The sequence below is a fragment of the Sapajus apella genome, unplaced genomic scaffold, assembly GCF_009761245.1.
Source record: "Sapajus apella isolate SASKATOON/1434 unplaced genomic scaffold, GSC_monkey_1.0 scaffold16, whole genome shotgun sequence".
In the NCBI taxonomy this organism is placed as follows: Eukaryota; Metazoa; Chordata; class Mammalia; order Primates; family Cebidae; genus Sapajus; species Sapajus apella.
The window spans coordinates 1,444,264-1,456,714 of NW_022436956.1; the positions used below are offsets into that span (position 1 = coordinate 1,444,264).

At 43.7% G+C, this 12,451-nt stretch overlaps 1 pseudogene; it reads left to right on the forward strand.

Annotated features, from left to right (window-relative positions):
• The first annotated feature begins 232 nt into the window (after positions 1-232).
• Positions 233-11,529, forward strand: LOC116555993 (annotated as a pseudogene).
• Positions 11,530-12,451: the final 922 nt, after the last annotated feature.

Here is a 12,451-nt window from a genome sequence, read left to right on the forward strand (position 1 = left end):
GGTGGGACCAGCCGAGCCTGATCGCCTGGCTCCCTGCCTCAGAGCCTTTTTTAAGTTGGTGTTCCAGTCGCCTGTTGAAGAGGCGCCGGGGTCTGTTTGTTTTCCCCTGCGGCCACTCACTGTGCTGGCTTAAACAGCGGCACTGAGGTTTGTGGCACTTTTTTTTTTTTTTTTTTTTGCCCTGGAATCTACTGTCCTGGTTCTCTGCTCAGTCCCCTTTTTGAACCGGCGAATGGGCGACTTCCCGTGGCTCCAATCACCAGCCAAAAGGGCCCCCGGACCCGTGTATTTTGTACGGAGAACCGCGGCTCTGGGGCGCCGACAAAGCAGCCGCGTGGGGCAAAGCAGCGGCGCTGGCCGGCACAGCCGCACTGGCCGAAACTGCTGCGCTGGCGACCGTGGAGCACCTCCGCCCGGGAATTTCCTAGTCTGTGGGCAATAAAAACGCGGCGTCCACTCACCCTCTGCGCTTTCACTGGGAGCTGCAATCCTGAGCTGTTCCTAAACGGCCATCTTCAAAACAGGTAAATCTTAACACCCATAACCGAAGTCTCAGCAAACTGGGAATAGAAAGAATGCTATTCAATTTGATGAAGGAAATCTATTAAAATGCTAGCATCATATTTAATGGTGAAATTATGAACACTTTTCCTCTAAGAATAGAAATAAGGAAAAGCTTGTTTTCATCACATCTATTCAACATTTTGTCGATGGTACTAGCCAATGCAATAGGGCAAGAACAAGAAAGAAATACTATAATAATTGGATAGAAAGAAAAATTATCATTGTTTACATATGACATGACTGGTTATGCAGAAAATCTCAAATAATCTGTAAAAATTACTATGAATAAAGTGAAATTCATAAGGTTGCTGAACACAAGGACAATATAACAACTTCTATTTACTACCAACAAAAAATAGAAATAGAACAGAATGAAATAAATATGGCTGGGCACAGTGGCTCACACCTGTAATCCCAACAGTTTAGAAGGCTGAGGTGGGAGGATTGCTTAAGGTCAGGAGTTAGAAACCACCCTGACCAACATAGTGAAAACCGTTTCTACACAATAAAAAGCCAGATGTGGTGATGAGTGCCTACAGTCTCGGCTACTCAGGAGGCTGAGAGGGAGGATTGCTTGAGCCCAGGAGACTGATTGAGCCACTGGATTCCAACTTGGGTGGCAGAGTGAGATCCTGCCTCAAGCACACACACACACACACACACACACACACACACAAATATCACTAAAATACCAAATACTTAGAAACAAATTTAATGAGAGATATGCAAATTCTCTATACAGAAAACTATAAAATATTGTTGATAAAGTTGAAGACCTAAATAAATGGAGAGGTATAGTATGTTCTAGAGTGGAAAACTTACTTTTTTCAAAAAGTCAATTCTCTTTAATTTATTGAGCTACAGATTCCATAAAATACTAATAAAAATTTCAGAAATATTTTGTGACAACCTGATTTGAAATACATATATATATATACATATATATAATGCAAAAGACCTAGAATAATCAAGACAATCATGAAGAATAAAAAAGCAGGAGAATTTAGACTATTAAATATCAAGAGCATTAGTAAGAAAAAAATTACGAAAAACAGCTGTTGCTGCAAAAAATAGACCAATCGGATAGAAAAGGAAGTCCAGAAATGGCACTGTACATACATTGTCATTTGTTCCTGATAAAGGTAATGCTCCAATTCAGTAGGATTAGTGTGGTCTTTTTAATAAATGGTGTTGGGTCAGTATGAATATCTGAATGAAAAAATCTTGATTCCTTACTCATCACACAATGCACAAAGTTAATCTGACATGGCTCACAGATCTAAATGTAAAGGCATCTACAACAATGAATATTATAAAAAAACTTAAGAGGATGTCTTCATGACTTTGAGGTAGAGCTTCTTTCAACATAAAAAAAAAACATTTAAAGGAAAAATGGATAAATTGGGCATCATTTCTAAAGCTCTGGGCCATTAGTAGTCCTGCCTGAATTGGGTTGTTGTGGTTTCCCATGGGCTTTAATCACGGGGCATAGGACTACTAAGAGACATCCTAAGAACCTCCTGTATTCTGTAATGCTCTTCTTTACTTCCATTGTGGAGTAGAATCCAGTGTTTTCTTGGTAATTAAGATTAATCACTGAAGTCAGTACACTCCCTCCTTTGCCTGTCGATGCAGAGGCATGAGAAGCCCAAAGTGATTGGGTGGCCATGAACTTTATGTTGTATGAAATTGTTGTGAGTCCGCGTGGATTCATTCCTCCCTCTGGAACTAAGAGGCATCTGGGCCAGCAGAGCACAATGTCATGGGGCTAGGAAGCAAAATGTTTCTTGTAGGTCACTAGGGGTGATAGTGAGTGGTGCCACTCCCGTTTTCATGCCTCAATTCCTAGACCTATGAACCCTGACTATGAAAGAAATAGCACCATATTTTGGATGCTGATTTAGAATATACACAGCTTCCTGAGGAACACTGCCTTATGCCTGAAAGGTATTTCCATCTAGCTGGCACTGTAACTGAGTCTTCGAAAGTCCATTCCATGTTTCTGTCAAATCTAGCTGCTTCAGGATGGTGGAGAACATGGTTAGATCAGTGAATACCATGAGAATGGGCCCCACTTCTTTTGCTATGAAGTGGGTTACTTGATCAGAAACAATGCTATGTGGAATACCATGATGGTGGATAAGACATTTTATAGGTCCATGAATGGTAGTTTTGGCAGAAGCATTGAGTGCAGGGAAGGCAAGTCTGTATCTAGAGTTAATATCTAGTCCAGCAAGAACAAAACATTACCCTTTCCGTGGTGGAAGGGTGTAATCACCCTCCTGCCAGATAGCTGGGTGGTCAGGGGAATGGTACCACATCAGGATTAAATTTACTGCTGGCAGATTGGGCACCAACTGTCTGTAGCCAGGTTGGTCTTGGTGAGTGGAAGTCTATGTTGTTGATCCCATGCATAAAAACCTTAATCCCTGCCACCCTGGCCACTTGTCCATAAGCCCATTGGATGATGACAGGGGTGACTGGGGAAACAGACTGACTGGAATCCATATGGTGGATCATTCTATCCATTTGATTATTAAAACCTTCCTGTGCTGAGCTCATCATTTAGTGAGCATTCACCTGAGACATAAATATCTTCATGGCTTTTGCCCACTCAGAGAGATCTATCTGTATACCTCTTATCTAGGCCTCGTTGTCACCAATTTTTCAATCATATTTCTTCCAAGACCCTGACCATCTAACCACACCATTGGCCACAGCCCACAGATTGGCATATAATCACATGCCTGGCTGTTACTGCTCCCAAGCGAAGTGAAAAAGCAGCTGTACAGGTCAAAATTCTGCCCACTTGAAGGATTCCCCTTCACCATTGTCCTTCAGGGATGTGTCACAAAAGAGCTGAGGTGCTCCAGCATCCACTTTTGGGTGAGGCCTGCATATTGCACAGAATGATCTGTAAACAGGGCCTGAATGTTCTCTTCCTCTGCCAACTGATCTACAGGGAAGTCCCCATGAGGCAACACATGTGTACTGGGAGAGAGAAGGCAGTGGGGCAGGATGGAGAACATGGGCATTTGGATCACTTCCTCATGGGCTTTTTTGTGCTTTCAGAGCCTGTTTGAGCCCGATCTCAACTATATCACTTTCATTGATGCTGGAGTGCTGCTGTGCACACCCAGCTTAAGGGCTTGATAAGCCAGACAACACCCAGGTCATGATGGGCAGATTAGGTTGCATGGTAAGTTGTTGGTTCAGTTAAACACTCAGTCTTTAATAAGGTCCAGTAGTAGTCCAAAAGCCTTTTCTCAAAAGGAGACAAGTTGTCTATAGAGAATGGCAAATCTCGCTCCCAAATCCTGATGATTCACACTGTGATTTCCCCATAGAGGCCTGTGAAAGGCTTCAAACAGCATGCCTATCTGCCACTGCCACTTCAAGCATCATTGAATCTGCTGGATCATATGGCCCATGTGGAAGAACTGCTTCTGACGGCTTTTACTAACAGGTTTTGAGGAAAAAAAAATCACTTACCAGATCAATTTCTACATACCAGATACAAGGGGATGTGTTAATTTGCTCAAGCGATGAAACCACATCTGGGGCCGCACATCTGGACCATATCTCGGAGTCACCACCTGGTTAAGCTTATGAGAATCTACTGTCATTCTCCAAAACCCGCCTGCTTTCTGCACAGGAGAAACTGGCCAGTTGAATGAGGATGTGGTGGGAATTGCCACCTTTGCATTCCTCTTCAAGATCTTGGTGGTGGCACTAATCTCTGGAATCCCTCTAGGAATGTATTAAATAGTGTTGCTTTTTGCTTACTATTTTCCTAGGTAGAGGCAGTTCTAGGGGCTTCTGCTTGACATTTCCTACCATAACAGCCCTCACTCCACTGGTCAGGAAGCCAATATGGGGACCTGGCCAGTTACTGAGCATGTGTCTTGCAATTATACATAGTGGAATAATCATAGAATGGGTTCAGGGACCCACCTTATCTGTTGTGAGATAGAGCTGAGCTAAAACTCTATGAGTTTCCTGACCTCTGTAAACCCCTATGTTAACTTGTGTACCACAGAGACTTTCTGAGTCTCTTAGAATTAGTATCAGTTCAGAACCAGTAATCCCTGAAAAGTCGATTTTCTTTCCCCTAATGCACTGTCACCACAGTAAAGGGCTATGGTTGGCAGGGGAGAAAAATTAACAGTATGCACTTTTGGCTGAGTAGTGGGATCCTTCCTCAAGAGAATCTGGCCAGCCCTTCATTCAGGGGATTCTGGATCTGTGTACACTGGTTCAAGTCTGAGAACTGACAAAGGGGTTGTGACTCTCTATGTGAATCTAACGATTCAAGTTAGACTTCTGTCTACTTGGCCTAGAACCCTTACACTTATACAAATCAAATAAGACTTCAGCAGACTATAGACATCATGAACAACCTGCCAACGTCACAGTCTCTGTGAGCCGGACTGTTCTTATCACTGCTTTGACTCTGCTCTGTGTTCCATTAACCACACTGGCCTTGCCTTTGGTGATTATGTCACCACTTGGCCCCTGCCATCCCAGGATCCAATTATCTCCATTTCGTTTAGGTTTCCCAATTCAGTGGCAGGAGTTCTCGCTGCAATTTCTGACCAACAGAGAAGAGTGACTACAGAGCTCTTCAAAGATGCTGGGGCTCCTCTTGCAAATTTCTTTCTCATAGTGTGATGACAGGTGGGTCCTCTGGACCCTGGGCTGCGTGAGCAGGTCTTACGTGATGAGCCCATATTAACATTCCAATATTCTTGAGCCTTTGGACACTTTCCTCTACAGCAGTGGTCCCCAACATTTTTGGCACCAGGGTCTGGTTTCATGGAAAGCAATTTTTCCATGGATGGGGCTTAGGGGGGTGGCTTCCTGATGAAACTGTTCTACCTCATAATCAGGCATTAGAGTCTCATAAGGAGCAAGTGACCAAGATCCCTCGCATGCACAGTTCACAATAGGGTTCATGCTCCTATGAGAATCTAATGTAACTGTTGACTTGACAGGAGGTGGAGTTCAGGCAGTAACGCTTGCTTTCTCAACCCCACCCTGCTCACTTCCTGCTGTGCAACCCGGTTCCTAACAGGCCATAGACAAGTCCGGGGGTTGGAGACCCATTGCAGAAAGGCAGCTCTGGCATTTCACCTTCATTTAGTGTACCCCACATTTTGTTCCATGTTGCAGCCAACCAACAAAACACATGGTTAGAGTAGTTTCTTGCTCTCTGAGCTGTAGCATTATATCTAGAACCTTTGCTTCATGGGCCCATATTGATAAGCTTGACATGACCCAACTTTATGCTCCTTCCACCATTGTCCCATGTCCTTAATATCTCTTTCCACACATACTCCCCAAAGTTCTGTCTGCATAAATCTGAAAAATATGTAGTTCTTTTGGAATGTAGCCCACCTCCTTCTTGGTCACACTTCGTGCTTCACCTTTTAGAGGCTATTGGGACTTGAATAGACTTATAGGTCTAGAAGCAAAGAGGGTTGGTGGGGATGGGTCCCAAGGAGACTCAGCAGTAGGTGACCCAGAAGGCCCATTACAGGTTCCTCAGGCAGAGCAGAGTTAAGATCCTTCAATGTGGATGGAAGAACTTCTTCTACTGGCAAGAAAGACTCAGAAGAATTTGAGTTTCAACATTCCCACCTTCATGAAGGTCTTTCCATATGTTCCTATTCCAATTTCCAGACCCCATTACTTCCCCATCAAGGCCTTCACTTTAACACCAGACATCTTGCTAGGTTGGTGCTGCGGTTAAATGCTGATGTTCCCTCTCCTCAAATTCCTATGTTGGAACTTAATCCGCAGTTGATAGTATAAGAGGTGGGGCCTTTGGGGAGTGGCTAAGTCATGAGGGTTCTGTCCTCGTGAATGGGATGCCTGTCCTTATAAAAGAGGTTGAAAGGGGCTGACTTGCCCTTCCACTGCATGAGGATGCAGTAACAATGCACGGTCTGTGGGGCGGAGCGTGAGTCCTCACTAGATACTGAGTCTATAAGTGTCTTATCTTGGACTTCCCAGCCTCCAGAACTGTGAGAAATACATGTCTGTTGCTTATAAATTTTTTGTTATAGCAGCTCAATCAGAGGAACACAGTCGGGAATTCAATTTGTGTTGTATTTCAGCTATTCACAGGATGAGATTCTAGGCTTAGTTTTCAGCAATCTCAGCTCTGTAACTGGAGGAGATATGAGTTTCTTTCAGGACAGTTATAGAAACTTTCATGTCATTTATGCAGTGCTTAAGCTGGAAATCTGAGTCTGTCAGCATATCTTTTCTTCCTCCCCACATTGTCCAGTGTGATTAGGAGATGCTGGTCCAAGTTATTATACTCCTTAGTTTGACAAAAATGTTCTATTGTATCAAATACAGTCATGTGTTGCTTAATGATGGGGTTATGTCCTGAGAAATGCATCATTAGGTGATTTTGCTGTGTGATTATCAGAACGTGCTTACACACATCTAGATGGCACAGCCTACTACACACCTAGGCTATATGGTATAACCTATTGCTTCAGGCCACAAACTTGTACAGCATGTGACTGTACTGAATACTGTAAGCAACTGTAACACAATGGTCAGTATTTGTGTATCTAAACATGTTTGATAAAGTATAGTAAAAATACAGTACTATGATCTTATGGGAGCCAAGCACAGTGGTTCACACCTATAATCCCAGAACTTTAAAAGGCCAAAGCAGGGGGATTACTGAAGCCCAGGAGTCTGAGACAGGCCTGGGCAATATAGCAAGACCTCATCTCTATAAATAATAATAATAATGATAAAAATAGCCAGGCATGTGGCATGTGTCTGTGGTGTCAGTAACCCAGCAGGCTGAGGTGGGAGGATTGCTTGAGCCCAGAAGGTCGAGGCTGTGGTGAGCTGTAATTGTGTCACTGCACTTTAGCCTGGGTGACAGAGCAAGACCCTGTCTCAAAAAAAACCCAAAAAACCTTATGGAAACATCATTGTAAGTGCAGTCCATCACTGACTGAAATGTCATTATGCAGTGCATGACTGCATAAGGTTACCAGAACCTTTCCGCTTATTTCTAAATACATAACAATTGAAAAAATGTGTTGCTATCATGCTTGTGTTACAAAAAATATTAAAGAGATTTCTTTAAACTGAAGGGAATGAAGCTTTATGGTAACTCAAATCCACATGAAGAAATGAGGAGTTCCGGTAAAGTAAGTATGTGAGCTAGTAGAAAGTTCTATGTAGACAATGAGACAGGAGGTTAATAAGGAAATAGAGGTCTTGAACAACACTATGCACCAGTTGAACCTACTCAGCATTTGAGGACCATTCCATTGAACAACAGCTGAAGCACATTTTTCTCAAGTTCACATGGAGCACTCTCCAGAGTAAGGCCACAAAGCAAATCTTAATACATTTAGAAACACTGAAATCATACAAAATACCTCTTCTGATCACAATGAAATAAAACAAGAAATCAGTAGCAGAAGGAAAACTGGAAAATCCACAAGTATGTGGAAATCAAATAATGCATTATTGAACACCAATAGGCTGACAGGAAATCACATGGAAAAGTAGAAAATAACTGAGACTTGTAAAAATGAAAACACAATATTCCAAAACTTTTGGGATGCAGTGAAAACAGTGCTAAGTGGGAAATTTATGGCTAGAAATGCTACAATAAAAAGGACAAATAATTCAGATCAACAAACCAAGTTTATACTTTAAGGAACTGGAAAAACAAGAACAAACTAAACATGAAGCTAGCAGGAGAAAGGCAATAATAAAGATTAGGGCAGAGAGAAGCAAAATAGAGGATAGGAAAATACTAGAGAGAATCAACAAAACCAATAATAGGTTCTTAGAAAAGATTGAGAAAATTGGCAAACCTTCAGCTAGACCGACTAAGAAAAAAATAGAAAGGAGACTCAAATGGTTAGAATTGGAAGTAAAAGAGAGGACATTACAACCAATTGTACAAAAATAAAGAGGATTATAAGAGAATACTATGAACAATTGTATACCAACAAATTGGATAATCTAGATGAAACGGACCCAGAAATATACAACCTACAAAGACTGAATCATGAGGAAATAGAAAATCCGATCAGACTTATAAATACTAAAAGAATGAGTCAATAATCGCAAACTTCCCAACAAAGGAAATCTCAGGACCAGATGACTTCATTGGTGAATTCTACCACACATTTAAAGAATTAACACCAATCCTTCTCAAGCTCTTCCAAAAAGTTGAAGAGGAGGGAATACTTCCAAACTCATTCTTTTAGATGATCGTTGCCCTAAAACACCAGATACCAGAGCCAGCCAAATACATTACAAGAAATCTAGAGACCAGCGTCCCTGATAAATATTGATACAAAAATCCTCAACAAAATATAGCAAACCAAATTCAACAGCATACTAAAAAGATTATACACCATGATCATGTAGAATTTATTCCAAGGATGCAAGGATGTTTCAACATACAAGAACCAATCAACGTAATACATTATATTAGTAAAATAAAGGAAATAAAAACACATGATCATCTCAATTGATGTGGAAAAAACATCTGACAAAATTAAACACCTTCTGATGATAAAAACACTCAGCAAACTAGTCATAGAATAAAACTACCTCAACATAATAAAGACCATATATAAAAAGTTTATAGCAAGCATCATGCACTATGGTAAAAGACAGAAAGCTTTTCCTCAAAGGTTAAGAACAAGGCAATGATGTTTATTTTTGCCATTTTCATTCAATATGATACTGGAGGCCTGGTATGGTGGCTTATGCCTGTAATCCCAGCACTTTGGGAGGCCGCTGAGGGCAGATCACTTGAGGACAGGAGTTCTAGACCAGCCTGGCCAACATAGTGAAACCCCGTCTCTATAAAAAATACAAAAATTGTGTGGGCATGGTGGCAGATGCCTGTAATCCCAGCTACTTGGGAGGCTGAGGCAGGAGAATTGCCTGAACTCAGGAGGTGGAGGCTGCAGTGAGTCGAGCTCACACCACTGCACTCCACCCTGGGCAACAGAGCAAGAATCTGTCTCAAACAACAACCACTACAACCACAACAGCAACCACAACCACAACCACAGCAGTAACAGCAACAACAACAGAACAACAAACAAAAAATCCCAAAACCCAATATAATACTGGAAGTTCCAGCCATTGCAATTAGGATGGAAAAAGGGCATCCAAATTGGAAAAGAAGTAAAATTATCCGTGATTACAAATGGCATGATCTTATATGTAGAAAACCCTAATGGTGACCCAGCGTGGCGGCTCACACCTGTAATCCCAGCACTTTGGGAGGCCGAGGTGGGCCGATCACCTGAGACTGGGAGTTCGAGACCAGGCTCACCAACATGGAGAAATCCAGTCTCTACTAAAAAAGTACAAAAAATTAGCCAGGCGTGGTGGCGTGTGCCTGTAATCACAGCTACTCAGGACGCTGAGGCAGGAGAATGGCTTGAACCTGGAAGGTGGAGGTTGCGGTGAGCTAAGATTGCGCCATTGCACACCCCAGCCCAGGCAACAAGAGCAAAATCTCTATCTCAAGGAAAAAAAAAAGAAAACCCTAATGGTTTCACATACAAAAAGTACCTATTAGAATTAATAAACAAAGTCAGCAAAGTTATAGGATACAAAAACAACATGTAAAATCAATTGCTTTCTGTATGCTAAAAATGAATAATCAGAAAAGGAAATTAATAATATAATTCCACTTAAAACAGCACCAAAAATACTTAAGAATAAACTTATCGAAGAAGGCAAAGGCCTTGTGATACAGTTTGGATATTCGTCCCTGCCAAATGTCATGTTGAAATGTAATCCCCAGTGGTGGACGGGGGGCCTGGGGGAGGTGATTTGATTCATGGGGGTGGATTTCTTATGAATGATTTAGCACCATTCCCTGGGTGCTGTTCTCATGACAGGAAAGGATTGCTTGTGAGATCTGGTTGTTAAGAACTGTATGGCACCCACCCCACCTTGCTGTCACCATGTGAGTGCTTGCTCCTGCCTGGACTTCTACCATGAGTAAAAGCTCAGGAGGCCTCCCCAGAAATAGGCAGATGCCAGAGCCATGCTTGTACAGCCTACAGAACCATGGGCTAACTAAACGTCTTTTGTTTATAAATTACCCAATCTCAAGCATTCCTTTTTAGCAATGCAAGAACGACCTAATGCACCTTGTATACTGAAAACTATAATATATTGTGAAGGAAACTAAAGAGGACACATGTAAATGTGTTCGTGGATTAGAATACTTAATATCATTAAGATGTCAATACTGCCCTACAGTTTCAGTGTATTTTCTATCAAAATTCCAATTCTTTTTTTTTCGGAAATAGAAAAATCCATACTGAAATTTATACGGAATCTCGAGAGACCCCAGAATAGCCAAAACAATCTTGAAAACGAAGAATTAAAGTTGGAGGTCTCACACTTCCTGCTTTCAAACTTCTTACAAGCCAGCCGTGACCTATTTGAGGCCAACGACCAGTTTGAGCATGGGAACATGACGCAGGTGCAGGCGTCCTTTCTCACCCTGGCAGGGAAGGCCAAGACTACGGGGCTGCAGAGCAGGGCGGACATCGGCGTCAAGTACTCGGAGAAGCGGGAGCGGAACTCCCATGACGCCACCAAGAAGGCCGGCCTGTGCGTCATCGGGCTGCAGGTGGGCACCAACAAATGTGCCAGCCAGGTGGGCATGACGGCTCCCGGGACCCGGAGGCACATCCGTGACACCGAGCTGGGAACCGACAAGTGTGACAGCTCCTCCGCGCCCCTGCAGATGGGCTACACGCAGGGCGCCAGCCAGGGCGGCCAGGTCCTCAGCCGGGTCCTGCAGATACACGACCCCAGGCACTGCCCGCAAGGCACAGTGGCCCACGGGGCTCCCTCGGGTGCCGGCCACGGCCTGTGCCGGGGGAGGCCCCTGAATACCCCGCTTACTACCAGGAGGAGGCCAGCTACTGAGCCTCCCAGCACGCTCTCTCCCCACATCGTCTTGCCGTCTGGGTTTTTGGATTTTTCTGTGTTTTCATCTTTTTTTGTTTTATTTTGTTTAGTGCTGAGTGGCAGCGTGGGATCAGGCAGCAGGGCTTTTTTCCCCTCTTGCCTTGGTTTGTTCGCAGGACTGAGCCACCGGGCTGTGGGGGAAGGGGTCAAGGCCGTATCCCCATGCGTGTAGGGTGAGGGTCTCTGCTGGCACGTCCAGGCTGTGGGTTGAGCAGTGCTGAGAAGATACCTGGGCACGGAGGGAACGGGTCCCTGAAGGTTTCCAGTTGCTTTGCCTCTCCCCCCTTTTGTCAGCCAATCAGTTTGTGGTTTCTGTACCCGCAAAAGTTTCAGGAATATTAAAAAAATTATATATATGCGTGTGTGTGTATATATATATATATATTCCTAAGGAATGGGGCGGGAGCAGTGGAGAGGGTGCTGGAAAACGAGTCGCCTCCAATAGGGGGGCCCAGCCACGATGCTAAATATCTCAGGTTCCTGGGTGGCTGGATTTTCCTAGGACCCACAGACCAACAGACCTCAGACCCTCAGACCTGTCCCAGGGCCCAGTGGGGAAACTGAGGCCCGAACAAGGAAATGAAATTCTGAGTTGTTGGGGCTAAGCCTGACCCCCTCTCCATGCTAACCTCCCCCACCCCCACTGTGGCCGCAGTAGGTTTTTTTTGTTGTTATTGTCCAGGCTGGAGGTGCAGTGAGGCAAGCTGTGTTTGGGCTCAAAGGCTGCTCCTGCCTCAGCCTCCCGAGTAGCTGGGACTGCAGGTTCTACACCATGCCTGGCTAATTTTTGTATTTTTAGTAGAGACAGGGTTTCACCATGTTGGCCAGGCTGGTCTTGAACTCCTGACCTTAGGTGATTGGCTAGCCTCGGCCTCCCAAA